The sequence below is a fragment of the Canis lupus genome, unplaced genomic scaffold (assembly GCF_011100685.1).
Source record: "Canis lupus familiaris isolate Mischka breed German Shepherd unplaced genomic scaffold, alternate assembly UU_Cfam_GSD_1.0 chrUn_S1895H2094, whole genome shotgun sequence".
Classification (NCBI taxonomy): Eukaryota; Metazoa; Chordata; class Mammalia; order Carnivora; family Canidae; genus Canis; species Canis lupus.
In genome coordinates, this window is record NW_023330759.1 from 1 (window position 1) to 10,768 (window position 10,768).

At 41.5% G+C, this 10,768-nt stretch overlaps 1 pseudogene; it reads left to right on the forward strand.

Moving 5' to 3' along the window:
• Positions 1–2,196: 2,196 nt before the first annotated feature.
• Positions 2,197–6,868, forward strand: LOC119878772 (annotated as a pseudogene).
• Positions 6,869–10,768: the final 3,900 nt, after the last annotated feature.

A 10,768-nucleotide genomic window follows, 5' to 3' on the forward strand; every position in this document is an offset into this window, starting at 1 on the left:
TATGTCAACTATATTTCAACTAAAAAAAAAAAAAAAAAAAAAACCCAAAACAAAAAACAAACCTCTCTGAAACTACTTTTTCTTCATCTGTAAAGTTAAGATTTGTTGAGAAAATCAAAGGCATAGGTAAGTAACAAACTTTGAGTTGCTATAACTGGTCATTCAAGAAACCTTAGCTAGAAAAAAAAAAAAAAAAAAAAGAAACCTTAGCTAGGAGCGGGGTATGTTCCGGGCACCGTGCTGGACACCAAGGACTCCTGATGAGAAGATATGACCTTGCTCCAGACACTCTTGATATAGTAGCTGCATAATTCACTGCTTAGAAAGAACATACCCTAATAGTATTAGAATATCAACCTAGCATAAATGAGGTATCCCCAATCTTCTTCTCTTTAGGAGCTGATCGTCCACTTAGGAGATTATCTCAACTATTTGTTTTCCTTCCTTTCTTAAGTGGCCTGCCTGGCTTTTGGCATTTCCTGAACTCATTCTGATGGGAACCAGACTGCATTGGGAGCATTTGCTAAGAATACGAGTTCTATGGTTCATTTGTTCCCTGAGAGTAGCTCAGTGAAAAATATAATGGTCAAGATTCAGATATGACTGTTGGTTAAAATAAAACTATCATTCATTTCATTTCATTTCAGTAGTATACAAGATACTACTATATAGAATTGTTTTGCTCCAAAAGACAGCATAATCATAGTGAGAAAGATGTGCTTTGTATTTTGATCATTTGTGAAAGCCTAATGTCTCTCACATCTATCATCTAATCATGTAGTATGCTCGTATTAGCCTTACTGCACAGAGAGGCAAGCAGAGACACTGAAGTGGCCCAGTCCAGACCTCATTTCAAGGCCAAAAAGAACTTTCTGTTCTTTCCAGCTCAGCTCCTTCTCCACACTGCTTGTCAACTTAAAGTATCTTATTCACTTCTCTTGTTTTAAACCTAATTTGCAAATGAGAAATAATTTATTAAAAATTTGAATTCCCACGAGACTCTGGAAATCCTATAGCACATTAAAGATACTAAGCATACATATTTGGTCTAGAGGACTGATGGGAAAGATGTTATTTATTTATTTATTTTTATTTTATTTTTTAAAGATTTTATTTACCTATTCATAAGAGACACAGAGAGAGGCAGAGACATAGGCAGAGAGAGGGAGAAGCAGGCTCCCTGCAGGGAACCCGATGTAGGACTTGATCCCGGGACTCCAGGATCATGCCCTGGGCAGAAGGCAGGTGCTCAACTGCTTGAGCCACCAGGCATCCCTATTTTATTTTATTTTTTTAAGATTTATTTATTTGAGAGAGAGAGAAAGAGAGAGATTGTACGTGTGTGCACATCCAAGCAGGGGAGGAATAGAGGGAGAGAATCTCAAGCAGACTCCCTGCTATGCATGGAGCCCTAGGTGGGGCTTGATCCCATGACCCTGAGATTATTACCCGAGATAAAATTAAGAGTCAGCCACTCAACTGACTGAGCCACCCAGATGCGCCATGTAGAAGATGTTATTAAACCACCTATAAGATAAAATGCTTCTATCCTTCCCTGAATCTACATGATAATTACTATCATTAGACTATATTTCAACACAAGAGAAAATAGTATTTAGCCATAAATTATTATATAAAAAAAATCAAAGATGTGGAAAAATATAGCATTAAGTAAAAAAAAGTAATAAAAATGGAGAATGACTCCATTGTTTAAAATACACACACATGCACGTGTACGCACATACATACACACACCTAGAACACATGGCATGGAAATACATACAAATGTCAGGTGATTATAGGCAACTTTGATTTTTCTTTACCGTTCTTTTGAATTTTCCAAAATCTTCATAATGAACACAACCATAAGGAAACTTGGGAGTTTTGTACTTGGAAACATGTTTCTTCATTACTTTTTAGCTTTATTTAACTTGAACCAGTGCTGATAAGAGCAGCTACAGATACCCATTCTCTAAATGGTATTTCAAACAGGACAAAGCAATTATTAGCTTAACTGCTGTGTAAGTCCTGATATCAGAGTCCTGGAAGACGAACACATGGTTCCTGGTCTCTCCTCTCAGTCAGTGATGGGCTGAGGTGTCAGAACTAAGTAGTGATCGTCATGACTTCTTCAATAAGGAATAATAAATACTAATTTCTCTCTCTTCCCCCCCCCCCCACTCTCTCTGTCCCTCTCTCCTACTAGAAATACCATTAGCCAGTTTACGAGGGGAGCAAGGCCCCCGTGGAGAGCCCGGCCCAAGAGGACCCCCGGGGCCCCCCGGCTTACCAGGTCATGGGATACCTGGAACCAAAGGAAAACCAGGGCCACAGGGATACCCAGGAATTGGAAAACCAGGTATGCCTGGGATGCCAGGAAAGCCAGGAGCCATGGGAATGCCAGGGGCAAAAGGTGACATTGGACCCAAAGGGGAGATCGGGCCTATGGGGATCCCAGGGCCGCAAGGACCTCCAGGGCCTCACGGACTTCCTGGCATTGGAAAACCAGGTGGGCCAGGGCTACCGGGGCAGCCAGGTGCAAAGGGAGAGCGAGGACCCAAAGGTCCCCCGGGACCTCCAGGCCTTCAGGGTCCGAAAGGAGAGAAGGGCTTCGGGATGCCAGGTCTGCCAGGCCTAAAGGGTCCTCCAGGGATGCATGGCCCCCCTGGCCCTGTTGGACTTCCCGGGGTGGGTAAACCAGGAGTGACAGGCTTCCCTGGGCCCCAAGGCCCCCTGGGAAAGCCAGGTCCTCCAGGGGAACCTGGGCCCCAAGGCCCTGTTGGGGTCCCAGGAGTTCAAGGGCCTCCTGGGATGCCTGGAGTTGGAAAGCCAGGCCAGGATGGGATCCCTGGCCAGCCAGGATTTCCAGGTGGCAAAGGGGAGCAAGGACTGCCAGGGCTGCCAGGACCTCCAGGCCTTCCAGGGATTGGGAAACCGGGCTTCCCAGGACCCAAGGGTGACAAGGGCATAGGGGGTCTTCCTGGGGCTCTAGGACCAAGAGGGGAGAAAGGACCAGTCGGTGCCCCTGGAATGGGGGGCCCCCCAGGAGAGCCAGGCCTGCCTGGGATCCCAGGTCCTATGGGTCCTCCAGGTGCTATTGGTTTTCCCGGACCCAAGGGAGAAGGTGGCATTGTAGGGCCACAGGGGCCACCAGGTCCCAAGGGTGAGCCAGGGCTTCAAGGCTTCCCAGGAAAGCCAGGTTTCCTTGGTGAAGTAGGGCCCCCTGGCATGAGGGGCTTGCCAGGTCCCATAGGGCCCAAGGGGGAAGCTGGGCACAAAGGGTTACCAGGGGTCCCTGGGGCTCCAGGGTTGCTTGGACCAAAGGGAGAACCAGGAATCCCAGGGGATCAGGGTCTACAGGGCCCTCCAGGCATCCCAGGGATCGCAGGCCCCAGTGGGCCCATTGGACCACCTGGAATGCCAGGCCCAAAAGGGGAACCAGGCATCCCAGGGCCCCCTGGGTTCCCTGGAGTAGGGAAGCCTGGAGTAGCAGGACTTCATGGGCCCCCAGGGAAGCCTGGTGCCCTTGGTCCTCAAGGCCAGCCGGGCCTTCCAGGGCCCCCAGGCCCTCCAGGGCCCCCAGGGGCCCCAGCTGTGATGCCCCCGACACCACCACCCCATGGAGAGTATCTGCCAGATATGGGGCTGGGAATCGATGGAGTGAAACCCCCCATGCCTATGGGGCTAAGAAAGGCAAGAACGGAGGGCCAGCCTACGAGATGCCTGCCTTCACAGCTGAGCTGACTGCGCCTTTCCCACCTGTGGGGGCCCCAGTGAAGTTTGACAAACTGCTCTATAACGGCAGACAGAACTACAACCCACAAACGGGCATCTTCACCTGCGAGGTCCCTGGGGTCTACTACTTTGCATACCATGTTCACTGCAAGGGGGGCAATGTGTGGGTTGCTCTGTTCAAGAACAACGAGCCCATGATGTACACGTACGATGAGTACAAAAAGGGCTTTCTGGACCAGGCATCTGGGAGTGCGGTGCTGCTGCTCAGGCCCGGAGACCGAGTGTTCCTCCAACTGCCCTCAGAACAGGCTGCAGGACTGTATGCGGGGCAGTACGTCCATTCCTCCTTTTCAGGATATTTATTATATCCCATGTAAAAAAAAAGAAAAGAAAGAGAGATTTAATAGAAGAAAAGAAAATGACGCACCGAAAAGATCCAAATGAAAAACATAATTGCTTCAAAACATTTATATAGTTGGAAAGTCATATTTAAGTGAAAATCTGAACCATCATGTACAAATAAAAACTAAGATGCATGTTAAATGCTCTGCATAGCAGCCTATAATTAAAAATGATGGGATAGATTTATGTATCAAGTACTGACACTTGTGTTGTACCCACTGGAATCATATTAGCTGTTGTATTGTTATATGCTTCCATGATAACCTGCTTATTCAGATCAGTCAAAATATTTCAGTATGAAAGATCATAGCTAATGAAAAGTCACTTGCTCACATTGTTTAAAGATTTATAAATATGGCTTAAAGAAATGTTAATGATAACAAGTATATATACCGTATTTACTTGCATAATTTCCTCTGTATATGGGAGGGTGTTTTGTCAGGGAAGGTGGGGAAGCAGTTCTGCTGTGTTATAGTCCCGATGGGAAGGAGTCAGGGGGAGCAGTAGGGTGTTAGTCCAAGGGCTATTTCCTGCCTGTCAGAGACCAGGTCTTTTATCAACATGAGTCCTACTCAGAATTGTGTTATCTCGTGTCTCTAAAAGAACAAATGAGCCAATTGCCTGCTGTGTTATTTACTCAGCAAACCCTGTGTGCTTCGCACTGGATGAGCCATTTGGGGGATATAAGACAGGAGCTAAAAAACCAGGTGGGAGACAGGAGCAGGAATTAATTCACTTATTTCTCGAGGATCCTTTTTGTTTCATTTTCTGTAATTTTTTTTTCTTCCCACCATGTAACTTCCACAATGACCCAATTAATATAAAACATGTGGAAGTCACAAGGAAAAAATAATTTTCCAGTATTGTGGAATGTTCATTATTAATAGCAATTTTTAATTGCGTTTACATGCATATAAAAATCCGCCTCCTTTGCCTACCATACAAATGACTACAATGAGGTTTCGCTCTTGAAGGGGTGATCAGTATTTTTCAGTAGCTACTGAATTTTGAAGAAATTTCCTGGTACAGGATATATGCAAGTTGGCATATCGTCTGAGGTTCCAAAGCCAGTTTTCAAAATCCAAGCCATCTTTTATTTGAGAAGAAAAAAAGTTTCAGAGTTTCAGAATTATATAGGAAAGTAGTTTTTTTGGGAAAAAAAAAAAGAGAAAAAAGAAAAAACGATTTCTGAAGTTTTAAATTTAGAAATGGGATATACTACTTCCTAGTGTAGGTACTAAAATTGTAGGAAAAGAACTCTTTCTTTAGAAGCAACCTGTGGAAGAGCTATCTGAAATGTCAGAGGGCAGTAAGAGCCCGTACTTCGGGCACCTCATACTCAGTGCAAGGCAAGAGTCAATATAGGTTTAAAGAGAAAAATAAGTATCCTTCCAGGTTTTCACTTAGGTACATACTAACTGCTGCGGGCATTCAAATCTGGTCTCAAAACGTGGGCAAACTATTTCAGTCAGCTATGAGTCTGCTGCTGATACTATAAAGCCACTGTGGGAAATAATGTGGGGCTATGGTAGTAGAATGTTCTGTTCCTCAAAATTAAGAGTAAGAAATTGAGGGGAAAGGTACAGGTGGAAAAATACACAAATAAATACGGTATAAACACACATGGAAATGTGTCTATGTCAAATCTGAATCATTTTAACCATCAAGAAAATTCTCCTCAGCCTAATAGGTGTCTTTCCCCTATATGGTATACGAGCACCTTTTCTTCTCGATTTCTTAAGAGAAATGAATTCATTACCAGGGCACTGCTAATTCTATGACAAACTTTTCCCATCAAAAGATTTCTGACCCAAACTTCATTTTCCGACCCAAACTTCATTTTCAAAGCAGACAGCATCTATATGGTCAAACATCCTTCAGGTTGGTCTTGAGGATGCTGGTTTTGGACTGATGACTATGGAGGCAACAGGGATCCATTAGGCTCCTTCTGCTGAATAGCTGCATTGAAATGGCTTGGAAGCAAGTCAGATCAGCTGATCCATAAATCCGTATTTATCTGTACATGTATGGGCTTTTTATTTCCACCAGGTATGAAAGACAGTACCTCTTTAGTTAAGACCAAATTTCACTTTTAAAAATACCTTCCAACTTATTTATTGGTTGTTACTCAATTGCCTAAATATAAATATATATATATATATATAATGTGCGTGAGTGTGTATATTATCAGGCATATGCTTCTAACTTTTAGATAGGGAAGGAGCAAAATCTATGCCAGATACTGTGTATTCTACAATGGTGCTAATCTCAGAGCTAAATGAATTACTCCATATAATTTAAAAAAAGAATTTTAAATAATTATCTATGTGTCTGTTTCCCTTTTAAGTGTTGCACATCATGTTAACACATTAGTGTAAAAACAGATGAAACAACCACATGCTCAAAAGTCTAGGGATAGTGTTATAATCCCTATTTAATTCAAAATCAACTAGAACTTTTCCATGTGAAATGGACCAAACTGGCATTATGTTATTTAAACACAGAGTTTTAATGCAGTATGACATCCCACAGAGGAAAAGAATGTCTATAGTGGGTGACTGTTCTCAAATATTTTATAGAAAACCATGAAAGGTGCTCTATAAAAAACTGGTGACTTTTTTTTTTTTTGAGTTTCCATGATAGATTTGAGACTTGTCAATAGCAAATCATTTTTGTATTTAAATTTTTGTACTGATTTGAAAAAAAGACTTATTAAATATCTTTAAAAGTATGTTTCTCATCTTATTCATATCACTCAACTGACACTGAACCTCATACTTTTTCTATCCCCTGGTATACTAAGGAGCTCTGAAACAGAGACCGACAATAATCACAGCTTAAACAGGACAATTATTTCTCTTTGACATAATAGTTCCAAGCATCAGCAGTCCAGGGCTCATGTGGTAGTTCTAGTGAGAGCCCCAGGTTCCTTCTATCTAGCTGCTTTTCCATCCCAAAGGTGTTGCCCTCATCCCCAAAGTCCAGGACAGCTAACCATCACAGCTATATTCCACAGTGGGAAGGTGAAAAAAATCAGGAAGGGGAGGGCAGGCTCCCTAATTAAAGAATTCAAGCCAGTAGTTGCTTACATTACATCCTCCCACATCGTATTGCTCTGAATTTAGTCACACTGCCCAAAGCTACCAGGAGAGTGAGGGAAATTGAATATTTATTCAGGGTAACAACATGCCCGGCTGAAAATTAGGATTCTCTTGACATGGAAGAAGGGAAGATACTAGGGGACAAACAGCTGCTTCATCTATCACACTATCACATCCATCATAAAAGAAAAACACTGCCACAAACCTCTCTTCCTCCACAAGAAACCAATCTTCAAATACTCTATACTATTTAGTTTGCCACGCTAGTGCCAAATTCCCTGAGGGGAGATAGTGGTGAATAGAGCTATAGAACAGAGGCAGACTTGCTTCAAGAACCTAAAGGTTTTAAAAAGCATCACTGACAAGGAAAGAATCCCGATGGGACGACTCATCAAGCTTAAAACGATCATAACTTATGTCTAGGATATTACAAAAGAATTATTCAAACCATTCCATAAGCAAGTGTCACCAGTCTGTGGCTGATTTACTCACTTGCTTAAACCATCAATCTGGAAGCTCAAGACCACAGCTTCCACTCCCATTTAGACCAGTTAGTTCTTTTTCATTCCACAGCTAAAGACTTCCATAATATGGACCAATCATCTTGTATGCACACGGTATTGGTCACAAAGAAAACAGAAGAATGGATACAGGAGACACAGGCAGCAAGAATAAATCGTTGGAATTCAGAGTGCTAGACAAGCAGGGCAAGTCCATCATCACAATGAGTCTGAGGCATTCCTTTATGTTAAAACAAAACACAAAATAGCACCTACTTTGTATTCAATACTACTAGATAATGTGAAGGATACAAAAGCCACAGAAAATAGGACCCTTCTCCTTTTAAAAATAAATCATCATCTGTTTGGAGGAAATTGAGATTTTTGTCAAACAAGAAGTTAATTTCCAGGTCATTGTGAGGTAGTGTAGTGCTGACTGGATGCACACTAGACTGGACGCACGCTAGATTCAGAAAGTGAAAGACCATTCCATGCTGCTCCTTTGCTGGGAATGCTCTGACATGTCTCCTGCATAGTTCCTCCTCACCCCTCAAAACACAGCTCAAGCATCACCTCCTCTTCCCTACTGCTCGGTGTCAGTCACCTTCTCCCGTGTGATCACCCTGCCTTGTACAGAAGGCCTTGTAACTGACCTGTTTCTGTCTCCCATATCTGAAAGGGCTTAAGGTTCTTAAGAACAGGCACCTTCTTTTATCTTTCATTCACAGCCATCAGAGTGCTAGTCCAGTACCAAGTTGGAAGGAAGAATGAAAGATGAATCTCTTAAAGCTGCTGTGGGAGGCAATGCTTAAAGCTGATATGAGCTACAACTGAATCCAGCCCTGGGATTCCAAGATTCCATAGAAGATTATATATTCCAAGATTATTGAGAAGTTCCATTGGGATGAAACTGAGCAACAGACAGCTTTTTGGAGATGATTTTTAAAGAAATTTAACTTAATGGAATGGAATCTGAATAGCAAAGGACATCCCAAGAGGAATGGGCTCTCCTCCTCGAATAGACAGAAGGAAATTGGTGTTTTTTTAAAAATTTAAATTCAATTAGCCAACATATAGTACATCATTAGTTTCAGATGTAGAGAGAAAACTGGTATTTTGAGAGAGAGTGTGTGTGTGTGTGTTTTCTGGGACACGTGGGGGACAAGACCAGCTGGGATAATAGAAATGGCATGACTAGATCAGAGAATCTACTCAAGGACTAGTAAAGGAAACTAAGGTAATAACTGAAGAAGAGTCAAATGACATAGGGCTTTACATATAAGGAAGAGGTATTTATAGTTTATCTAATACGCAATAAGAAGACATTATAGGTCCTTAAGTGAGAAAGTGGTATGAAAGTAAGTATTTTAGAAAAGTTACTTTGACGATTCTATGAAGAAGGCGAATTACAAGTAGTAAAACCAATGAGGAAATCAGAATAGCTTTAACCCAGAAATGGAATGATGGGTTGATGGCAAACAGTCCTAAAAAGTCTCATGAGTAAAGGTCGTCAGGGTTTAAGGGCTGCAAAACAATGGAGCTATTTCAGGGGCAAAGAAATGGAATAAAGAAGAATGGAAAACTAAGGAGATGGGTTGAAAGACTGAACTGACCTGAGGGCCAATCTCAAGATAGTCTTATGAGGGAGAAGGAAGCTTAGCCCAAAGGTGGTTTCTTCTCATTGATACACCCAGAAGACCAGGATGACGTCCCCGGCCAAAAACTGGTGATCCACTAGCAGGCAAGGAAATGAGAAGACACTCAGTTTATTTACAGACTTATGAGACTAACTTGCTAGTGGGAGGAAGATGCCTGTGCTCCAGAAGTGCATTTGGCAGGGAGATGAAAGGTGGATCTTGGGAAGAGACATGGTGTCTAACATAAGGGAGAAAAAGGCCAACCTGAAATTAGTAGCACCATTTGCAGACAAAAAATCATTAAATTGTTTTAAAATATCCTCCTTTACGTACTGCAAGAATTTAACAAATCCTCCATAATAGATAAGCAAAGACAGATATCCTAATCCATATGGAATACAATGAATACTAAGTATACAGGGCTAACAAAGAATGCGAATCAATCATGTTTTACTCTATTTCAGAAAAGCTTTCTCCTTAATGGTCTTTGTAACTCTAAAAATACAAATGTTCATGTTATTCCCTATCATGAAGAACAAAATATCTATGGAGTAAGACTTAAGGTTATTTTTCTTTTAGCAGAGAGTTACATAGAATATTTGATGCTTTCTTCCATTTTCAAAAACAGTATTTGTATCAGGATAAATTTTATCTTCAAGTAAGTTACTTTTTATGATACCAAATAACTCTTAATGATTTTTATTAGCAGAAAAAGTTTTTTTTTTTTTTTTTTTTTGCTAATTCCTGGAGATAAGTGTAATGGAATTTAAATAAAAAAGTGGAGCACATCATTCCATTTTACCAGTGTATTCAGAAGTTTCTCATCTGTGTTAGGGAAACACAAAACCATCTAATCAAATTTTCCTTTAAGGCATCCAGAACCCTTCCAGAGATTTTTTTTTTCTTTACTATCTTACTGCAAGTAAAAATAGATTTTTATTAGAATCAAAAGCACTTCTAAATTAAAGTTTATGAACCCTGTGGAGCCTTACATTTCACATGCCCTGTTAAAATCACCAAGACCTAAAAGTTAATTTTGTGATGATCATGGCCAAGTCACTTTTCATCTAACAAGTGAGTGGCTGGCAGCAACGTTCACATCTGCTCTTTATTCATGGGATGAGAGACACAATGGGAGGAAAACTGATGGTATGTTTACTTTAGTCTCCAATGGTCTACTAGTAATAATAGTTGCCCTTCCCCCATCAAAAGTGAAGCTCTCCATGTCATTCGCTCTCCCAAACTGGAGTCATCAATATAGAACATGTTAGGAAAGGGCTCTGGGGTCAGACTTCAGAACAAATCTCAACTCTTCTATTTAACAGCTGGTCACCTTAAAATAAATATTTAACCTCTCTAAATTTCAGCTTTTGTGCCTATAAAATAGTAAGTA